We start from the raw sequence: 23,637 nt of genomic DNA, 5'->3' as shown, positions 1-23,637 counted from the left end.
CGAAGTTTATTTTCTTTATGAACTAATATGTACTAGGAAATCTATGAGGTTCAGTTGGTCACAGACAACTGTACTGTTAATAGTATCTATATACTTTCTCATAACTTTTTGAATTCTTTTCATGGAATTAGTTATACTGAAATTTTATATAATTTGAAAACACTCTTTACAAAACAAAGTTGCGGCAGTAGAAAAAAGTAAGGCACTCAAAAGCTATTTTATTCTTAATCGACGCTACAGAGAAATTTATGTTCATAACCACTCGTAACATCAAATGATGGATTTACATTTATTGAGGTACACATGTTACATTTTATCCACAGTCTCGAAATCTTATGTTCCACGACTTAAACTATAATGAATTTGTGGTATTGTGCTATTTCTATCTATAACCATCATTTTCTTCCTGCAGTAAGGATTGGTACAGAATTCATCAGTACAATTAAGCTTTAACGAAGATTGATTACCTACGCCTAGTTATTCAGCCAGGACTATTAATAAACCCTTTTCGAAACCTAGATATTTTTCTATGTCCATTTAATGTTCACTTTATACGTAACATTATTGTTTACACTGCTTGGCAAGTCTTTTTCCAGAAATACATATTTGATGTTACGTGATTAAATCACTTGTTCAAATAATAATAATTATGATAACATAATTATCATAACATTTAAGTTTAGCAACAGAAATGATTCACCGTTCTGTTTTTCAAAAAGCGGAAATTAAACATAAATTTAAAAAAATTGATTGTTAACTGGTTACCACTGATAACTTAAGATGATAATTAGATCTGAGTGATAAGTGTAGTTAAGGCATCAGTTATCTATAAAGTGGTTAACAAATTTTTAACTAGAAGTTAATGAAAATTAGTAAATTTACCTCCTAACTGTAATATATAAATGAATGAGATATGAAATGAGTGAGATATAACTCGTTTAACAAGAACTCGGCTTTGAACTACGTTTTATTTCTTAGGGTCAAATGATACCACACGGTTAATTAAACCAAATTGGATAGGGCCAGATTGGAATTTATGAATTAAGTGTCAGAAGCCGAACTCGTTAACCATTAAGCTATAACATCAATATATCAACGAATAGGTTACATTGAATTTATGTTTATAAAAAATTTGAAAAGTAGTGTAGATTCGTTAATAAAAACTCCTAGAAATCTGATGGTTAAAACATGGTTTATCGAAAAAAATTCAAAGTAAGTTTAAACTAGTACTTTACATTCAAATATGACTAGAATTCATGTTTTGATTATATTTTTGAGATTTCAGTATCCAACTTGACTTATTATTTGTATAACATTGTTCTAATTCAACAATTCATAGAACTTCCGTCTAAATTAGGTCAAATAGTTTTACAGTATTTGGGCGCCAAGTTGGTGTGAGATATTAAATGGGAAGAATGTATGTGTAAAATCTCGCATCACAGGTTTCTTACATACTAATAAAAATAACTAATTTAAACATATTTTAACGTTGATTGGATGACCTATTCAGTATACACTGAACCGGAGAAACATGTACTTATTTATATTCGATAATTTCGATTATATTTCCTTGAGAAAGCTTGAACCAGATTGCCAGGCGAAACATTGGATTCACTTCAGATTCATTCTCTGAGATTTTACAAATATATTATTCCTATTTAATTTAACAATTACCTCAACTAATTATCATAGAATCAATTATACTAACAGGAGACAAGATAAAGTCAGTTTCTCTTATTATAACACAGTTTACTGGAACATCTTAAATCAATTTATAGTCGTAGTTATACGTTAAAAGAAGGTCGGTACGTTGTAAAAATATATTACAAAATTATATAGTGTTAAACTTAATTGGCTTTTCCAGTGGAAAATGTTTTTTCAAATTAAACAGTAGCTTACGTAATATTTAAAACTTCATATATGAAACCAACATTATTTAAAATGGTTTATTTTGTAATGAAATTGTATATATCTGACAACCAATTGTATAATAGAAGAATTCTTTAGCAGTCAGCAGCGGGTTTTTGGTTAATAAAATACTCGACTCCTGATTAAAACGTGGTAGGTTCAAATTTACTACTTCACTTTGAGTAGTTGAATGGTATTGTAATTCAAGTGAGGTTTAAAGCCATCTATCTTAACCAACACTTGATAAACCAGCTAAATTATCTTTATATAAATATATCAAAAACTGTTTACTAGACATATTGACATTGTGTATTCATAATCATATTTGAATTTAGTAGTAATAAATCATCATCAATTAAGTGGACTGAAGTAAAAAATCAATCAAACAACAGATTTCGAGAGATTTAAAGAAATTGTTGAATGTTATTGGGAACACGGACCAACTTAAGTAAGACAACTATTGAGAACGAGGAAGTGCTGGACATCTGTTTTTTGGATGAACTTATGGTCCAAACCCAGGCCACTCAAAAATTTCCACAAACTTTCTATAGTAATCATTATCATGTGCCCACTGGTGACTAGTTTTGATAAGTACTTCCTTGATTTATGTTAGAAAGCAATGAAGAGTATAGTTGAATCATATTAAGAGTGAGGCAAACGTCTATTAGCAGCTATATTGCAGTATTGAGACATAAATTAAGTTGGAATTATAAACCATTCAATGTCAACTCAGTGATTTGAATATTAAACACTCGCCGCGTGACCTGCAGGCAATAAGTTTTTACTTAGTATGACTGTGGACACAAACTGCTTGTAAGTCTAGTACTTCCTGTTTTTAATGTTTGTCTAAGGTCAGTTTTCACAAGAACTATAATCGTTGTCTGTTAATCATTAAAATTACTTATGAATTAAATAACTATGTAATTAAAATATGATGTCATCACTGAGACATAATTAAACAGTTGTAAATGAAATACAACCATTATTTTTCTCCTTGAAAATTGGATATTAAGTTTTACATGGAGTATAGATGAGATATAATCTTTAGTAATAAAAATATCAATGAATATAATCTTTATTCAAATAACAAATTTCATATAAGTTATTCTATGAAAAAAAGATAAATAACCAACAATGAATTGAAATATACTTGCTCTTTTCGAATATATCGACTCCTCTATAATGTAGTTATTTATATTTGATGAATATAACTCAAATTTTTAAAATCTATATATGTGATGTATGCTACTTATATTGACAGATATAAGTAGCATGTAACATTGATTAGAAGTGGAATACCTATCAAAAGAAGGTTGATAAGAATAAACTGAAGAAAACAGAAAGAAATCGAGAATTGGTACAATCATGAAGGATGTAAACGACAATTGATGGGAAATTTACAATTGTAGTATTTATTGTATAGTTTTCATATTTTGTGAAAGAACTGCTTAATTTCTTGTTATACAATAAAATGGTTATCTCCATCAAGTCTTTATTCACTAAATATAAAATAAAGAAAAATGAAGCTTCTAGAGTTTCTGCCCCTCAGAATATACTTCCATATGAATGTGGAAATTGAAAGTTATCAAACTATTAAGGTACTTAGGAACCACCTATGTTGAACGACTATCTTCGACGAACACTTCTAAGATATAAATTATTTTTTATAAAAATTAAAGAAAAATTTCTCAACTGATCTCTTATATACCTACTAATGAGATCAATAGCATTTATGAAATAAGGTTTATAGACTAAAGCTAACTCTAAATTTTTATAAGATCATGTTCCGGGATGAAAATTGATTAGTTAAACGTTTCGTTCGTAAATACAAATTACTTTTGATTATCCAACTTATACATATACTAGTAATAACTAGGTGTGTGAAATTGATTCAAACCTTTCAAAATTCCTACATTTTGAAGTCCTTTTAACAAAATAGAATTACATAAATAATACTTTGTATTCCCTAAGTTCTTCTCGTAGTGATATTAAGTTTAGCAGCTTAGCAGTTTAGAGACTGACTAGTTGTAGTCCTAAAACATCAATGGAAAAATTCAAACAAACAATACTAAATGAATTTAAACTTCACCTCATCGCACAAGCAAGTGGCTATTAGGACTCAGTGGCCGAGTGGATAACGCGATGGCGTTTGAAGCGAAAGGTACTGAGTTCGAGTCCCAGAGTGAACATCAACTCTGAGACGCAGGTACTTCCAGCTAACGAGTCCCAAATAGGACGAAACGCGCGTCTTGGATTCCACTGCTAGCCACTATCTATCCTTGCTTACAATGCTTGTGAACTTAGGTTATATTGAGGTAATACGCACAGTATGCACATATGCCAATTAGAGACTGACCAGTTGCAGTCCTAACAAATCGATAGGAAGATTCAAACAAACAATACTAAGTGAATTTTAAGTTTACTTTGTTTTCAATTCTTAATGATAACGTGAAAGATATTCATATTGCAATACATTGTAAGCATTATATAAAATACATGGATTGTGTTTAGTAGAGAAATCTAAGACGGTTGTTTCACTTTATTTGGGACTTGTCTGCTACATCTGTCTGAAGTCCATACAGAGTACATATATTCCAACAAAAACCGACCAAGCTTCAGTCAAGAATATATGAATTCACTCCTATAATTATGTAAATTGTATATTCATTCTACGAAACACAAACGTTATAAAACATTGGTTGTTATCGTGTACTTTATTAGATGTAGCGTTGTAATCTCAGTTATTATCTAAACACGGTTATTCATTCCTCAAACGTCTTCAATGATTTAAGCCCATAAATCTTACAGTCAAAAAAGTTATTCTTAATAGACAAGAATTTTGATTCATTTACAAACTTCCGTTGCAAATAAAAGTGATCAACAAAAATTCCCATTGGAGATCTGAAAAATAGTCACATTATTTTAACTTTATTCTTTCTTTTTGATTTAAAGATTGAACACAATCTTTGATTTAAAGTTTAAATCCTAAGGAGTCCCATAAAATACTGTGACGTAACCTAAAACTCATTGTATATGACATATCTTATCACAGATTATACACTATATTTACATAACTGCATGATTTCGTATCTGCAGATTTAATGAACACCTCGGAAAAAAAACGTTTAAACACATTATTTAGATCTTGGTGTTTTTTTTTCATTGAAAAAGAGAAAGACTGAAGAACACACTAAGTCGGGAATTGAAAGTAGACATCAAAAGGATGAATAGCAACTGGAAACAACTAGAAAGAATTATCCAGGATAGAGTTGGATGGAGAATGCTGGTGAACGACCTATGTTTCTCCATGAGGCATAACAGGAATAAGTAAGTGAGCAAGTAAATATTAATATAATTCTAACAGTTCAATTAGGTTTGAATACTGCTTCCGGGATCATGGATACATACTGATGAGAAATTCCATGCTAAGATGAAACGACTGTCCAGTACATTCAGGTCTTCAATAATGATCTAGCTTGGATCGACTCATGAATTCAACTGTGAAAAATACTACAATCTCTACAAATCCCCATACGGATAATAATATAATTATTGATAAGATGAAATAGTAAAATATTATGTTGGTTCAACTTAATTTATCCCAGTCAATCAAATCTATAAATATATATATGTATAACTTCTTTATTATTTTTAGATTAACCACACCCAATAAATCATTCCATGAAACCATCTAATTACTTTGTCATTAATATAAATACCAAAGATTCAATTTTTCTCTTTCTTTTCAAGCGATTATGTTTTGTGTTTTGTTTTTCTCTCTCATAGATTTATGCCTAATTGAAAATGGGGAGAAGAATTAGTTTAAATTAAGTAATAATGATGATATGGCATACTTTTCTTATCCTTTGAATTTGTTTTCATTTATTAACTAATATACCTTTATGGCATTTTATATACAAAATTTTAATGTTTATCTTTTATTATAGAAGATAATAGTTGGATTGATAAGGATTGAATAATGAATATCTACAAGGTATATATAGAACTATACTACTTATATGATTGACTTGATAACAATTGATATAATCAAAGCCAATAATGTATTTCTTATGTTTTGATATGAATTCTGATTAATGTATACAAGAAATCAAAGTAATCAATGCCTCCCTTTTTTAAAGAAAAATTATGGTATATAGTCCAGGTATAAATTATTCCAAATGTCAGATAAGTAGTATATTATTAAGTATAAAGTTGTGATATCAATGGTTTCAATTCCTGTTAAATGTCTGACATAACAATATAAAGATTAATTGAACATTGAATAACGTAATACTTTTTTTTATTTATTTATAACTAAGGTTGCTATGGTAAACAACACAGTCTGAAAAGTAGGTTATAACTTATAATAATAATATTTTAACATAATCTAATACAATGTAGTTATTGGAAAAAATAATCTGTACATATAGTGGAGACCTAAGATAGACAAGTGGTTGGCAAAATAGTCATTTATAATTACTAATAAGATTAATTTTGCAATAAACAAAATAGTGTACTTGATGCTAACAGAATCAAATTGACTATGTGGTTGAGCGTTATTGCCCTCTTTTTGTTCAGTAATCTATATTACGTTTCTGTTACATAATTAATGTTTAATACTAACAAAACATTGTTCCTTTAAACTCATTGGATATCAGTGTATGAAAAATGACATTTTTCATCAAAATGACAGTGCCGGATAAGTTCTAACTTTGAGAGTAGATAATTCCTTTTTAACATATATAAATGTACAATAGAGTATTAACTCATATTCGAAAAAGGCACTTTTTCTATCAGTCGTATAATATCTTGAAACTGAAAATATTCTAACTAATAATCATTTTATCATTAAGCTTATCATTAAGTAATACTGTTATAATTTGTGCCGGCAATTGTTATAACTTGTACCCGTCTATTAGAGACAGTGATTTATTGATCGGCTCAGTTATTTATAAAACCCGTACGAGCAGTCTAGAGTACTTGTCGGTCCTGCTTCTGCTTAGCCCAGCCAGTTGAGTCCAGAACAGCCTGAGTTCATATACCAATCAAACAGACCACATCATACCATCAAATAGAAAATAATATTTGTACAAGATTCAGCCCAAAGTGGCTGTGAATATGAGGAACCGTAATTAATAGACTAGGGATAACTCAAGAATGAATTGTAAATTAAGTCAATTGACTCTTGATCTCAACTATATAGGTCAAATTAGTTGTTTATTAATTTTAAAGATGATGTCAGATCATTAGAAAAGTTTTCAACTTATTCAACATTTTTATCATGATTTTTTCATGGTTACTCAAAGAAAAAGAAATTCCATTTCATAATGAAAAGAGAAGATAATTGAAATAGTATGTAGTTTTACTATTTTGTCACCTTTCATTTACTTAATCTTTAGTTTTACAATTGATATATCCATCTATATACAACCCTATCGTTTCATACTTCACATAACTCAGCATATATGGTAAAAATGATGAATGAAACTTTGAGGTTTTCGTTTTATTTTTGAGACTACTTATGTTTAGGCATTCATTCGGGCTAACTTTATTGTTATATTACGAATAATTTAACTTTGAAATGTATTGCATGGTGACTCTTCGAATCTTAATATATAATCGAGATTCTGTATGAGAAAATATGCACAGAAGGGGTTTTGTGGAGATTTCAGTATTTTTCATAGTTGAAATCATGAGCCAATTGAAGCTAGACCATCAGGAAAAACCTGGAAGCACTAGACGGCCGTTTCATCCTATTGTGGGGCTCCTCGGCAGTGCGCATCCACGACCTCGCCTCATGAGACTCGAACCCAGGACCTACCAGTCTCGCGCCAGAGCACTTAACCGATAGACCATTGAGCCGGCATTCAACGGTGTTAAAGTCCAGTGCTTCCAGGTTTTCCATGGTGGTCTAGCTTGAATTGACTCATGATTTCAACTATGAAAAATATGTACAGTTTTGGTTATATACCACTCAGGAACCTACAGCTTATTGGTTTTTTTTAGCACTTTTTGACAGATATGATGGAATATAAGCAAAAATATATTTTTTTTAACATTCCGTAAGACTGATTTTGACTTAATTAATGTCATCAATAATTAATTGAAACACCTACAGCTGTGTTGTCTACAAAACTGAGAAAAATAACATAATGAGTTTTGTTTTTCATAGTAACCCGACAGAAACTTTACTTAAATGCTCACTAAATAATTTCGTAATATATTAGAGCTACCAGTTCTTATTTCTTTTCTAATAACTAAGTTCATCTGCTAAAAAGCTGAAGTGTATTTGGAAGAAGAATTTTCAGAATTATTTGAAGTCAGTCAGGGGACATATGAATGTAGGACATTTTTATCTGATTCAATCATATTTGTAACATGTTTTCACCTGCATATCTCAAGTGTTTGAAAATATTTTTTTTCTTTTTACCCTTTCAATGCTCTGTTTTAGATGATAAATACAAAATGGTTGCAGAAACAAATGGAATCAAATGACCCAATAAGAGTAGAGGATAAACATCCATCATCCTCTATTGCCAAACATATAATCGAAACAGGCCATAAGATTGATCTTAACTCGGCTTTTGTGGTGTTGTATAAAAGTGTAAAATGGCGTATACTAAGGTTTATTGAAGCGTTAGTCATACCAAAATTCAAACCCCCTTTTTTGTATTCAAGAACAGTTTGTTCTCACCTTAAACCTATCCTGGTAATATTAGCTTATTATCCAGAGTGATTAGGTTTCAAATTGTTTTCATAATATTTTTATTATTATTATCCTTGTCTACTCTTGTCCCCCATTTCCAGTCTAGTTGATTTTTTATTTTTATATATAAATGTTCTTAACAAGTATATGTGTGATCAGATTGTTCGAAATGTATTGCGCTAATATACCACATAGTTCTGAAAATGTTCGTCTTCTTATTATAATTATTACTTATAAGTTATAAAGGTATTAACCATAGTTACTATTTTTATAGTGTATAAGCATATCCTTGTATTAAATTGAATGTTATATATATAGAGCATTATTCCATAACCTGCGTTAATTTCTTTTTCTTGTGTGTATTAAATATCAATAATTTGTTGGGAACATTTTCCAAATTACAGTAAACTATGTACATGTAAACTTAGTTGTTCAGTTTTCCTATAAACTATAGATAAATCTTTTAATTCATGAGAAACTAATTTGAATTTCCTTCATTTTACGTTCAACTATTTCCTTTAGTTAAACAAAATAATTAACTTGAAGATGACTAAAACTGATTTGGTAGTGTATATTTATTTTAATTAAACACCATCGGATACCGGCTCAGTGGTCTATCGGTTAAGTGCTCTGGCGCGAGACTGGTAGGCCCTGGGTTCGAGTCTCGTGAGGCGAGGTCGTGGATGTGCACTGCTGAGGAGTCCCACAATAGGACGAAACGGCCGTCTAGTGCTTCCAGGTTTTTCCTGATGGTCTAGCTTCAATTGGCTCACTCAACTATGTAAACACTAAATATTAAAATTTATAACCTTAAGATCTTTGGTTACAGAGTATTAATTGAAAACATCATCGACGTATCAAATATAGGAATGATAAATTAATTAACAAACAGTTGACTCAATAACTATACAACATCACTTGTTTAATGCTTGGGTGCTCTCTAAAAAGAAATGCAACACAACTAAATATTTAACACTTTAGAATAAAATATATTAAGTAGATAGACTGTGGTTATAATCATATTCAGGACCTTTTTTCAGTTGAATAATCCTGCGACACAGTGTTAATGTTCACAGTACGACTCAAATTTAGTATCTTTCGCTTCTAAAGTCTAGTATATTATCCAATGAGTTGGATAGGTATGATATTTATAACAATATTATTTAGTATTAGTTATTTCATCGGAATAAAATGAGTTAACACTTTAAGAAAAAGGTACAGAGCTCGAGTTCCAATGTACAAGTTAACATTGAAATTTCTGCACCTCCATGCAACAGAATAGTCTGTTGTTTATCCAACATGGAAATAAGATATAATAAAAAAAATTCATATGATATCTACTGAATATAAATAGAAAATGATAAAAGAAATGATAATAAGTGAAATGGCAACACAAATGATTCTTGTATTCTAATTAATTTTCTGGTAGTACCCAACGTTTTGTTAAACTTTTCATTACTGAATGAACGTTCATATCAAATCAAAGCTCCTAAATTAAATTTTGTTTTCAAGAAGTTTAAAATAGAACGTTTTTCTTGTTAGCACTTTCACAGCAAAATTACTCAAAACAAATCTGTTCCAAAAATATCATTATTTATGTATTTTCTTGTTCTCTACTCATTTTTTGAATTAATCATTTGTTTACTGCAATAACTTTCTAGTAATTGACTAGCTAAAGTCGACTAGCGAGGAATCCTATCATAGGATTGAACTAAACTCCAATATCAAACAAATGAAACAATAATCATATCTTCTATAGTAAAGAGCTGTGAGGTAAATTCCTGAAGTTAGGCTCACGAACACTGGAGTTCAAAATTGTTGAGAATGAGAGACTTAATAAGTATGAAACAGGATAATTGTTTCTGTAGTTAATTTTATGGGTGTTTAGTCGTTATTACAACTTAAATTTTATCCATCTAGTCGTGATAAGATCACTCGTGTACGTGACTCAATATCTTTGTGTACAAACTTTGAAAATTAGTAAGTCAATAAGTCTCGCACCTTATCTTTTAATAGCTGCGACACATTGATTTTGCATGGTTAAACCCATTTCATTTCAATATTATAGTCAGAGACGTTAACAATAAGCTATTTTGGCTCCTGGCTGATATTAGGGAAAAACATTATTAAGAGTACAGATTATGAGAGAATTTATCTTATCATAGTCTGAACAATAAAATCAATTTTAGCAAATAACCAAATACGTCACCCAAAATATACATGCCTTATCTCTGACATTATTGGACTGTTTGCTAAGAATTAACCGAAAGCCAAATAATATGTATTTTAATTTTTTGGAGTGTAGTTCTTGAGGTATAACATAATCTACATCCAGTTGTCACATATCAGTTGATCCCTCACTTCTAACCTAATCAATATCATACATGATGAACGCCCACAAGAACTGCAAAACATGCATTCTGATGCTGTGAATTAGTGGGAACTCTCAGGTTTGATGAGATTGTTTGCCACACAGTAACATGAAACGTAAAACTAACAAAGATCTGTAAATACTTGTTAACTGTTTCATTGCAGTTTGAAATTATTCAACAATATAAACTCATAACTCTACAAAGGACTGAATCTAAGACCGAACCTAGAGGCTTCAAAGATTAATTTAGAATAATATATCAAGATTTAATACTTCATTAAATTTTAACATCAGTGTGCATCTATCAGTATACTTGCTCATGTGGAGCAGTTTATATCGGCCATACAAAGCGAGCTCTCTCAAAATGTCTCTTCGAACATTACCCTCTCTGACTCTTCAAAGGATTTCAGGAGCCAACCAGAAACTTAACCTTACAGCTTCCAGTCAATTTAGGTCACTCCAGTTCACCAAAAGCTTCCTTCAGAATCATACATACAGTCAGAAGAGTCGGCGAAATAAGAATGCAAATGAAAAACTTGTGTACATCAGAGGGTATTGTTGTCCACCAGTCTAAGCCTAACATTTTAGTGTATAAACAGCATGTTTGGTCTCTCATTCTTTCACGGTCTTAACCTTTCTTTCTTCCATTATCTTTTGTTTCAATTTCTATTTCATTATTTCCTTTCTATTTATTTTCATAACTATTAGTTAGCTATTATTACAACTTCTAATTATCCCTTACTTAATAGCGATCAAGTAGATAATTATTTTCACCTTACCACCTTTTTCACTAGCCTATTATTACATCTGATTTCTAATTGTTGACAACCTACCACTTTAAGTTTTCTTTTCTCTCATTAATTAGCACCTTTCTATCTTACTGTAGAACACTATTTTAACAAATAAAGTTAACTCTGAATATGATTGTATAGTTTAAGTAAATTAAATCGTCAAAAGGTTACTTTCCTTCACTGAATTGACTTCTTTCTTTCAAATCTATCTATCTATCTATACATTCATCATTCAGTTAACTGGACAACTTTAAATCGAAACTAATTTCATCTTTTTTTTTAAAAAAAAAGGAAATTGTATAATTACTCCATTTATATTTATTATAAATTAACTATATATACATAGATAGATATCATTTTATTCATTTAAACAAATTGATTGAATAGATATAAATTATTTCTATGACGAATAAATTGACAATTGTTGATTACTATTATTTATCATTATTAATCAATTTAAAAAATAAAAAAAAAATAAAAAAATAGAAAAAGAATTTTTCATGCATAACAACAATGATTGATTGAATTTGTCAAAATAATTTTAAAGTGAAACTGAAAAAAAATAAACAAAAAAAATGAATATTTTATATATTCTACTGAGAATACCGTTAATTATGATGATTATTTTGTGTAGAATGTTACCTTTACTTTTATTTATTATTATTATTGTTATACAGAAAATAAATGCCAAAAGTTAGTTGTTGATAGATGGTGATTAAAAATGGAATGTAAATGACAGAATATGATAGTATTTTTTTAAAAATTTTTTTCACAACTGTGTATGTAGCATATGAGTTATCAGTCTGTTTTGTGAAATTGTTTAGTGAAGTGAGTGAAATTTTGAGAATTTTAGTGAAAAAAATCAAGTGATTAACATTATTGATTGTGCCAATGTTATATCCCGTGGAGATTTATAAATGGTAACTTTGAGGACTATTTATGCACCAATGTGATATGTATATTTCCCAGTGTATAATTGTTAAGTAACTTAACTATTCATATTCGTATCCCTCTTATTATAAGCTTTATTTTTACCTATAGACTATTATTATACGATTTACCATTCATGAGTTATCCCTAGTCTATTTATCACTGTTCCCCTTATTCACAGCCACATTTGGCTGTTTGTTTGGTAAATAAACCCAGTATGTTTGAGAATAATGATTCATATTGCAGAGGCTGTTATTGATGTTCTGGACTTAACTGGCTGGGCTAGGCAGAAAGCAGGACTGATAAGTACCTCAAGACTGCTCATATGGTTTTCGTGTATCATTGCTCTGATCGAAAATTCACTCCCCTCTAATAGGCGGTCTTATCACGTCATATATTAAACTGGGCACTCAAGCAATGGATATAACAGCTAATCTAACAATTAGTTACTAGAAAATTGAAGACAATTAATTACAAGGAAGAAATTCTACAGTTTTACATGATGTTAAATGGATAGATTCCAGTTTCAATCATAAATGTAATCTTAAACATTGAACACCAGTATAAAATATTTTAGTTTCTATAAATCATCTATAAAGTTTGATTTGATAACTAAATATTCTCTACGATTCGATGCAATTTAAATATCATAACGTTACTTTTAGAAGTACTTTCTAATTATCAATTTAATGTATGAATGTAACTACAGAATATTTCACTAATGAAAACATTCAGTCCAATTCTACTTAGTTGAAAGTGTTTTGATGACTTCAAAATAATGTTCTAGTAATCGAATACTTTGTCAAATTTCCAGTGCTTCCAGGTTTTCCTTGGTGGTCTAGCTTCAATTGATTCATGATCTCAGCTATCAAAATATCTCAATAATTTTAATAAAAGTATTCAAAATGCTTTATTATTGTATACTAAGCAAGAGTTTCATTTCACTAAATAAAATTCAGCGTAACGCTCTAGAAAAATGGTTTTAGTATTTTTTGGAATTCTTCTCAAAAAAATACACCATCATAAAACACCTATCATTTTTGAACGTTATTTATTTGGATTTGTGTTATCAAGAAACTATTGAATAGATGTGGTTATCAGTATTCAGTAGCTAACTAGAATACACGGTGGCGTTTGAAACAAACGGTACTGGGTTCGAGTCTTGGAGTGAAAGTCAAATCTGGGATGCAGGCATATCTATCTGACGAGTTCCAAGTGGGACGAAACGCGCGTCCCACATTCCATTGCTAGCTACTATCCGTCTTTGCTTAAATGCATTTTTTATCTCTTGAATTTGATCAGTTCTGCTTGTACTTCAAAATAATGTTCAATAGTCGTTTAATATTTAATTAAATCACCTGAAATAAAATAAAACATTATTATTAGTTAAATATATTTTAATCAATCAAGTGAATCGTTGTACAACCAATTTTTACGGTGCTCACTATAATTTACTAGAGACTGGAATATGAAACAACGAGATGGTGCTGCAGAACGCAACCCGATTGGATGTGATAAAATGGAATGCAATGCAATGAAATGAAATTCCATGCTATGCCATACCATACCATAGCATGCAACGCAATGCAATTCAACACAAATAGAAGATATTTAGTTGACTTAATTGTGCATCCAACAAAGTCAATGTCTAACTTCAAATAGCCCACGAAATTGAGCGATACATCCACCATTGTCTTTAGTGAGTTACTATCTCACAACAGACCTGGTTGAACTCCACTGGTCACTGATTCTCACTACAACTATAACGATTATTAAGAAAAAAATAAAAGGGATTTAACTGATTAATTGTGACGTGTAAATCTAAAGACAAACTTTTGTAATAATTTCAAAATGAAGGTATTTTAACTAGGCTAATACTATCATTATAGATATATATGCTTAATGATGCATTCAACTGACTATACTCATTATATAAAATATTAATGATTTGTTTACTCAAATTATAAATATAATTTAATGAAGAGGAAAAAAAAGTAGCGAAATGAAAAACAACATCATCACTCACACACACAAAAAAACACTAAAGAGGCTAATGTATAAAGGACTATTAGTAACAATGATAATATTTATGCTTTGAAGTTTGTTTTATCTTTTAATGAAAGTTTCTGTGTTTTGATCCTTAATTAGTGTCGTATTTGATTATTTTATTTGAAAGTAAATTACATGTTAACAATGTAAGATAACTTTCCAATTCTAGGGAATGTTAAGTGTATATTACTTGCCAGTTGATAAGTGTGTGTGTGTGTATATATGATGGAAACAAATTTATTTCAAAATGATCAATCAGTTCAATTGAACATATCGATAATTAGGATTTGTTATAGGGAATACCTTAAATATCTCAATTTCTTTAACTTTTAGTCTTCAAGTGTTGTGAAACATATATCTATTAGAGTGAGGTTAACTGTAATGCCTGAGCAATTCTAAGCACTTACAACCATGTTCTTACTTTTATTTTAAGTAATTTATTTTATTTTGAGATTTTATATCTATCATTTAGATTCATCTACAACTTACCTGCATGAGCCTATTAATGTAGGGTGGACGATACAATACAACCATAGTAAAGATGATGGTTACAAATAAAACTGTTTATTATTCTATATGTTTCAATATGAAACACTTATCCACCATGTGAACAGGAAAATAGATGGATCTTCTAGGTACTGCATACTTAAAAGATAATAAAAATGCTGGGGGACAACTATAGCCTATTTTCTGTCGTAAAGTTTTATAGACTGTCATTAACTTTTAACTATCGAACATAAAGAAAACAACTGATGTAAATTATAGCTACCGTAAATTTAAAAACTATGTTCTGCTTAAAAAAATCGAATAAAATTACTCGATAAGATGTTCAAACTTTTTTCAATCTCTGAAACTTACTTGCTTACGCCCGTGAACCCTCATGGAGGAGCATAGGCCGCCCACCAGCATTCTCCAACTAACTCTATTTTGAGTAATATTTCCAGGTGTTATTAATCCTTTAAATGCCTGCTTCCAGTTACCGACGTAGTGTGTTGTTTGACCTTCTGCTTTTCCGTTTCCCCTAACGATTCCAAGTTAGCGCATGCCTCATGATGCAGTTTGGTGATTTCCGTAATGTATATTTAATCCACATTCAACATTTTTTCCTGATTTCCGACTCAGCTGGAAGCTGGTTTATTCTCTCCCATAAAACGCTGTTGCTGACGATATCCGGTCAGTGAATGTTTAGTAAATAACTGTTTATAAATAGTTTTACCTTCTTGATGATGGTTGTAGCAGTTCTCAAAGTTTCAGCTCCGTACAGTAGGACTGCCTCGATGTTAGAAATGAAGATTCTCACTTTGAAATTAGTTGACAGTTGTTTTGAGTTTCGTATGTTCTTCAATTGTAGGAATGCTGTTGTTTATTGCCAATCCTCGTCTTTACATGTGCATCAGATCCTCCTTGTTCATCGATGATGCTACACATAAAGGTAGACCTTTCCACCTCTTTCACAGTTCTTCCATCAACTGTGATTATGTTGGTGTTGTATTTGAGGATCTTACTTTTTTTTCCTTTTGTATGTTCAAGCCTACTGATGCAAAGCGTGCTGCTGCACTGATTGTTTTGACCTGCAGTTTTCAATATATATGGGACAGAAGGACCAGGTGATCTGCATCCGACCTGTCCATTTCATTCCGTGCTTCACCTCAGATGTGGAGGTCTTCATAATCCAGTCAACCACCACTTATAGCTCTTCTAGGGTTACTGCCGGTCCTAAGCCCGTGTAAAGGAGGATGGTTGGGCATGTGGTCGAAGACTCCATCCAGTAGAAAACAAACTTGCAAAAAACACTAACCAGAATAAACAACTTAAATCTCTGAAACTTGGCAAGACTATAATTCATGAACGACCTATGAGCAACTCTTAAATCATCCTTGAAATGCCCACCAACTTTCAGTGTTAAATGACGATTATATATTGTTGTGAAGAATTAGGATTAGAATTTACAGTTGAACGTTACGATTAGGAATTAGATTTAATTAACATAAACTTTAATGCCAAAATCCTATTTAGTCAAATAAGTGAATGAATTTCATGCCAAAATCCAAGATCTGCTAACTTAAATCTGAATAATCTTTTCGCAAATTATAGTCTTACTCGAAACTTAAGCAAATATTATCACGACAATGTTTCTGTTGAACTGCTTCCATGATATACATAATTCGTATCAACATCTAAAGATGTGAATAAAAACAGACACACAAAATATATGCCCAAAGAGTTAATTTATTTACTACATTATTATTATTATCATGAAGAATAAACTTACCGTTGATAAACATAGTCTGTAAATATATTCTCATTTATTTCATAGCAAAACAACTAATATATGACATTATGAAATCAGCAGGATAGTGGATGCGCACTGCTGAGGAGTCCCACAATAGGACGAAACGGCCTTCTAGTGCTTCCAGGTTTTCCATGGTGGTCTAGCTTCAATTGACTCATGATCTCAACTATATAAAAAAATCTGTAAATGTCAATAGCTTAAACATATGATACTTAAAAAAAACAACAAGTAGTTAGATTGGGAGAAAGAAAAATGAATGACAGAAAGAAATCACCTATTCCTATTTTGATTACGAAATAATTCCAACACTATTTTATTTCTTCATTTTATTCTATTCTACTTAATCCCATACAGTTTAAAGTCACTTGTCAAATAAATTGATAAATACATCTTTTTGTACTAACAGATGGTTAATTATCTATTGACATATGTTCACCTTTTAAGTATATATCTATCACTTATACTCAATTGATACTAATGATATAAATGTAAATATTTAGATTTATCCAAATACATAACCTATTCATTATTATCATTTATTGTAAATAATTGACAATAACTTCTAAGTTAACATTCGACTAATTTCAGGAGAAATATTTTATTGTTAGTTGAGATCATGGGTCACTTGAAGCTAGACCACCATGAAAAACCTCGAATCACTGGATGGATGTGTCGTCCCAGTGCGGGACTCATCAGAAGTGCGCGTCCACGTCCCCACCTCGCGAGATTCGAACCCACGACATATCGGTCTCGCGCGTGAACGCTTAACTTTTAGACCACTGAGCTGAATGGCCGTTTCGTCTTAGTGTCAGACTCCTTAGAAACGCGAATCCATGACCCCGCTTCAGGAAATTCGAACCCAGGACAGATCTGTCTTGCGTGCGAACTCCTAATCTCTAGACCACTGAGCCGGCTGGCATCCAAAGGTGTTAATGTCCAACTTCAACTAATCCACTGTAACAAGACACTATTAAATAACAATAACGAAGTATTATGTATTCATCTTTAAAATTCGGTGTTATTGCGAATCAACGTCAGAAAATGTAAGTGTCTGATATGTGGTGAATTATCATCGACCTTAATCTAGCTCGAGAAGTAATAAGTTGATTGAAGAATAAATATTAGAAAACTAAGATAACCTATCAATTTACATGGTCACTGACTATTCATGAAAATCAAAATAGGATTCTAAAAATCAGTGAATATAGATCTTAATATAACGGACAATGATTAGTCATGGTGGTTCTGATGCATTCAATATCTGTCGCTTCCTCAAAATTAAAAGCTTTACATTCTCTTACTTTTTCCATTATTTTTGGGATATAATTTCAGCGTTTACCAAAATATCTTTACACTTCTCCCAATTTTGCCTTGCGATATCAGAAACCAATAATAACTGTAACAGTTCATTCTTTATCATTTTCATATATCTCTGCTAGAAAATTGAGATTCAATAAAAGACAGTGTAAATAAAATTTCAAGACATTTAATATTGTTAATGATTCTCTCGTCATTTAGAATAGAACATTTATGATACTTCGCTAATTTTTTTATTAACTTTCCATGACAATGACATGTTTCATCCAAAATTCATTTAAAACCTCATTAATTTACAGCCTCATCCTTAAGACTGAGTGTATATCTTTTTTTCTGCATTACATTTAATGAAAGACTAAATTAATTCCAGAAAAACTCTGGGGAAATCATTTGTAAAGGTTGAATAGTAGAATATGAAAAAAACTAAATGTGCCATAGTGAATATTTACACTTGAACTGTAACTAAATCATACTTGTTAAAATAACATATCAATAATGAAACATAATTTTTTCTTACACTCTTCTACTTTCCAGATGAAATCATAATGATAAGAATCGATTAAGAGAGCATGTAAAACTGAACAGATTGTTGAGCACTGAAAATAGGTTAATACTTTAAAAAAAGTCTTATAATACTAAATTAAATGAGTGGATAAATAAAGCTGAAATGGAAATATAGAACAGGTACATAAGAAGTTGAAAACGGTTAAAAGAATAGGCAAAGTATTTTATGATGAAAAGAAGAGTAAAATGCCTATAAACTGCTTCTGGTCAAAAGAATTATGAAAACTAGCTCAAATAGCTAAAGATGCTTAGAATAGGGAGGAATGTTGAGGAGAGAATGGAATTTCGTAGTTACTATCCCTCACTGATCTTAATTAGATAATTGATGTAAACTAGGAGACACTGAACACTTGATTCATTTTTGTATTGGACTTCTCAGAAGTGAGCAGCCACGATTCCAACTTCGGTCAGTCTGTGATAGACTGTAAAACGTAAAGATTCTGTTTTGTCTACAAAATATACTTTTTAACCCATATAAAGGAAAGTAAATTTCTTAGTCTGGTTAACTTCATGATCACAGTCGTCTAAATTTAGTGAAATCGAGTTAGGTAGTTACTTTACTTAACACTTCTTGATCTGATGTACACAGCTATTTTTCAGGTACCTGGAAGAGAGAACTTGAGGAAATGCAAAACGACAACTCGGTGGACATATAGAATAAACTTACTTCTATCAATGAGATTAACCCCCAACAATTAACAGGGAACAAATGTTAATTAAAAGTAATCTGGTAACTATTACTAGGAATAAAGTGAATCAAGGTTTTGAGTTTTTGAGATGATAATATGTCCTTGCCAGAACATATGCTAAGTATAAATACTGAGCAAACGTAACGAAAATTGTTAAAGACTGAAAAAAAAATCATAGTAAAGTTAGGAGAATACTAAAAACACACAACAACGTAATGAATTACAAAAACATATAATATATTGATATCGAATTAACGTGACAGTATAACATTATCTATTTTTTACAGCTAAAAAGTTTTTGAAAGGTCAATTTCCAAATCACAAAAATGTACTTTCTAGTCATCTATCTTTCAGAATATGTATACATATCACAAAAAGTATGTACTATATGTCAAAGATATTCACTATTTTGTCATTATTTCTGTCAAGTTGAAAGCAACATCACTTCATCAGATAATAAAACTAAAATATTGTACAGAGTCTATGTTGTAATAGTAGATTTCATTATTTTTGTTGTAGAAAAAGCTATTGATATTCACTTAGTTGATATAAACGTTTACTAGATTTAATGATGAAGTTAATTTTGTTAAAACAAAAATTAGTTGACCCCTGAAGTTGCCAAATCCGACAGTATAAATATTTTAAGTTATTAAAAGTATTAAGTGCTATTAATGAATAAACAAAGCATATCAAAGTGGCTAATTGAATCAGCAGTGCTTTTCATTCTTTTTATCATTTTTGAAAATCATTGACTTCATGAAGTTGCATCACTTAAAAGCCAAAAAGAATCAAATAGTATTGAAAAATCACATTTATTGTAATTTGTAACTCGTCAAATGTACACTTCATCAGCTTTACATGATGAGACTGATTACGATACCATCTAAGCATCGAATTGTAATCAAACAGTTCTCAGTTTCTACGTCGGTTAATACGTGATGCAGTACAATGCTTACAAATATACAAACTTTACATAAAAATACTCAAATAACGAAATCAACTGATGCATTTTGTTGTTTCTGATCTACGATAACAAAACATTTTTGTGAGGATGGTTCTCGGGGTAACTCAAGGAAGCCCTAAGAAGCTCATAAAGAGCCGAAGGTATTCCATCTAATCATTTTTTGGAAGAATATTCGAGAATATTGACGTGTAGCTTCCTATTGAACAAATGCTGTATGCAGATTAGATGACTATAATGATGATTTCGTTTTTATTAAAAACTAAATATCTGACAGTTTTGTACCATATTTGACACTGTTTGGAATAGCATTCCTTTCATTTGTCATCTGTCTTTTCATTTGCTACTCTAAGGGTTCTAGCGTTCGAGTGCTCAAGTTGTACACGGTATAACAAGTATCTCAGCTGTACATTAATTATTCTCATTAGTACATTGAATAAAATACTTCACCATGTCCATTTATTAGTAATTGTTCTGAATTAAAACGAATATTATGAAATCACTTCTCATTTTGTTAATCCTTTTCACTGTTATATTGATGTGAGATATTACACCTGAAATTGATATACTTATATGTTAGATTCTTAATTGTCTATTATCAACTAACGGACTACATTGTGTTTAAAGTGTTTTGTTTTTGTTTGTTTGTTTGTTTTGACAATACTAACCAATTATAAATACCCTCTTTACACAAAACCTAATTGATTCATTAATATTGTCCACCAACTAATTAGTCAATGAATATTCAATCATGATTTCCAACTTAGTTACAAGTAGTGACTATGAATACTTTTCAAAGAAACTATGAATAATTTAATCAACGTATTATCATTATTTAGTTACCTTTTTTTGTTTTATCTGATGACATTGTGTGTGTTTGTTTGTTCATTCCCTTTTTTCTTTCTAATCTTAATAGTTAGATTTAGAAAAAGAGAAATACGATTTGAGTACATCAAAAAATATGTTATTGATAATTCATTCAATCGACTGTCAAAATACCGACTTTTATGATTTTAATCATAAATTGTCATTAGTGAATATCTAATAATTAAATAATATAATGTAAGCTTATGTATATATATCAAAATAATTACTAATTCCATTTACTACTTATTAATTAAGAAAAGAAGTACAAATTATCTGTTTATAGCACCATAACGATTAGTAGTAGCCAAATGAAATAGGAATAATTTGAAGAAAACTGCTTTTTTTGTTATCTGTCAAGATATATATATACTTGTGTACAAAAAAAGAATAATGTAATTTAAACAAAGATGGATAGTGGTTTACAATGGAACCTAGGACATGCGTTACGTCCTATTTGGGACTCGTCACATGGACGAACCTGCATCGCAGAGTTGGTATCCACTCTGGGATTCGAACCCAGTAGTTAAGTGGATAACACGATGCCATTTGAAACGAATGGTATTGGGTTTGAGTCCAACAGTGAAAGTCAATTCCTAGATGCAGGTACTTCCAGCTGACGAGTCCCAAATAGGACGAAACGCGCGTCCTGATTTCTACTGCTAGCCACTATCTATCTTTCTTTATAATGCTTGTGAACTAAGGCAATAGCGAGGCAATCCGTACAGTATGCACATATGTCGATAAGAGACTGATCAATCGCAGTCCTAAACATCAATGGGAAGATTCAAGTAAAACAATATGAAGTGAATTTAAACATAGTAACGTTTTGAAAACATGGAAAAAAAACAAATTAATTTTTATGACCATTTATGTTTTGCGTTTGTATAAATACCTATGAATAGATTACTGAAAAAAGAATATGAAAAAAAATTGTACTACAAAATAAATATATTCATCATCCGAATAAATAACAATATTATAATATTTATAATTTTCAAATATATTCTACATTAGGTTAAAGGCATGATAAACGCGGAATATAAGATAACTGAAACTGGCTAGCAACGAAATCCGAAAAAAAACCGTATCATTTTATTTACGATTCGTTAGTTAAATCTATCTGCATTCTAATGAAGCTGTTTGAGTAATGAACACATTACCCACTGAGCTACTGAATCCAAACAATCGCTGGTTTGTATAAACCCTAATAAACAGGTAATAAATGATGTGTAAGCTGATAAAAAGGTTGATCGATAAACCAATATTTTTTTATACGGATTATATTATGAAATAATAGAGATAGCTTATGCAGCTCAACTGAATATATTTTGTTTGTATAAATGTTTTCTATACTGAGTGATTTAATTGTAAACTGTTAATGAACATTTTAGAGTTCATTTATTAAGGTATAAACTGATTTGACATTACGTTTTGTTGTAATGATTCTAAATAATGGCAAAGGTTATCCAGTTAGAATAAATTTATTTTCAAAATAAATACTTTGACAAGCAAATAATTTTTGATAGTTGAGATCATGAGTCAGTTGAAGCTGGAACACCATGGAAAACCTCGCACCAGTGGATGGCCGTTTCGTCGTAGTATGGGACTCCTTAGAAATGCGAATCCACGACTCCGCCTCAGGAAATTCGAACCCAGGACAGATCTGTCTTGCGTGCGAACGCCTAACCTCGAGACCACTGAGCCGGCTGACATTCAACGGTGTTAATGTCTGACTTCAACTAATACACGAAATTGAGTGACACATCCACCATTGCCTTCAGTGAGTTACTATCTCACAACAGATCCGCTTGAATTCCACTGGTTACTGCTTCAAATCTCGCAAGGTGGGATCGTGGATGCGCACTGCTGAGAAGTCCAACAATGGCCGTCCAGTGCTTCAAGGTTTTCCATGGTGGTCTAGCTTCAATTGACTGATGATCTCCACTATTAAAATTACTATAATATCCACAAAAACCCCTTCTGAAATAATTTTCGGACTATTTTTCAATTTTAAAATCTCTAAATTTTATGAAATTTTACAAAAGGAATAAAAATTATAGCTAATTTTTTATCAGTTGCTTACAAAAGACAATGTCCAATATCAACATTATCATTATAATGGAACAAAGTTAATTAAGTAGAAATATTGCAAATAAATACTTGAGACTCATCAGCTGTGTGTACTTCCTGA

At 30.6% G+C, this 23,637-nt stretch overlaps 1 non-coding gene across 1 annotated transcript; it reads left to right on the top strand.

The window, feature by feature from the left end:
- Positions 1-4,028: 4,028 nt before the first annotated feature.
- Positions 4,029-4,095, top strand: Smp_tRNA_01566_Pseudo_TTG.1.1. Its single transcript has one exon. It is a non-coding gene (tRNA).
- Positions 4,096-23,637: the final 19,542 nt, after the last annotated feature.

Source organism: Schistosoma mansoni, chromosome 1 (genome assembly GCF_000237925.1).
Source record: "Schistosoma mansoni strain Puerto Rico chromosome 1, complete genome".
NCBI lineage: Eukaryota > Metazoa > Platyhelminthes > Trematoda > Strigeidida > Schistosomatidae > Schistosoma > Schistosoma mansoni.
The sequence above is the reverse complement of the archived record's forward strand: the minus strand, read 5'-3'. Positions and strand labels throughout refer to the sequence as shown.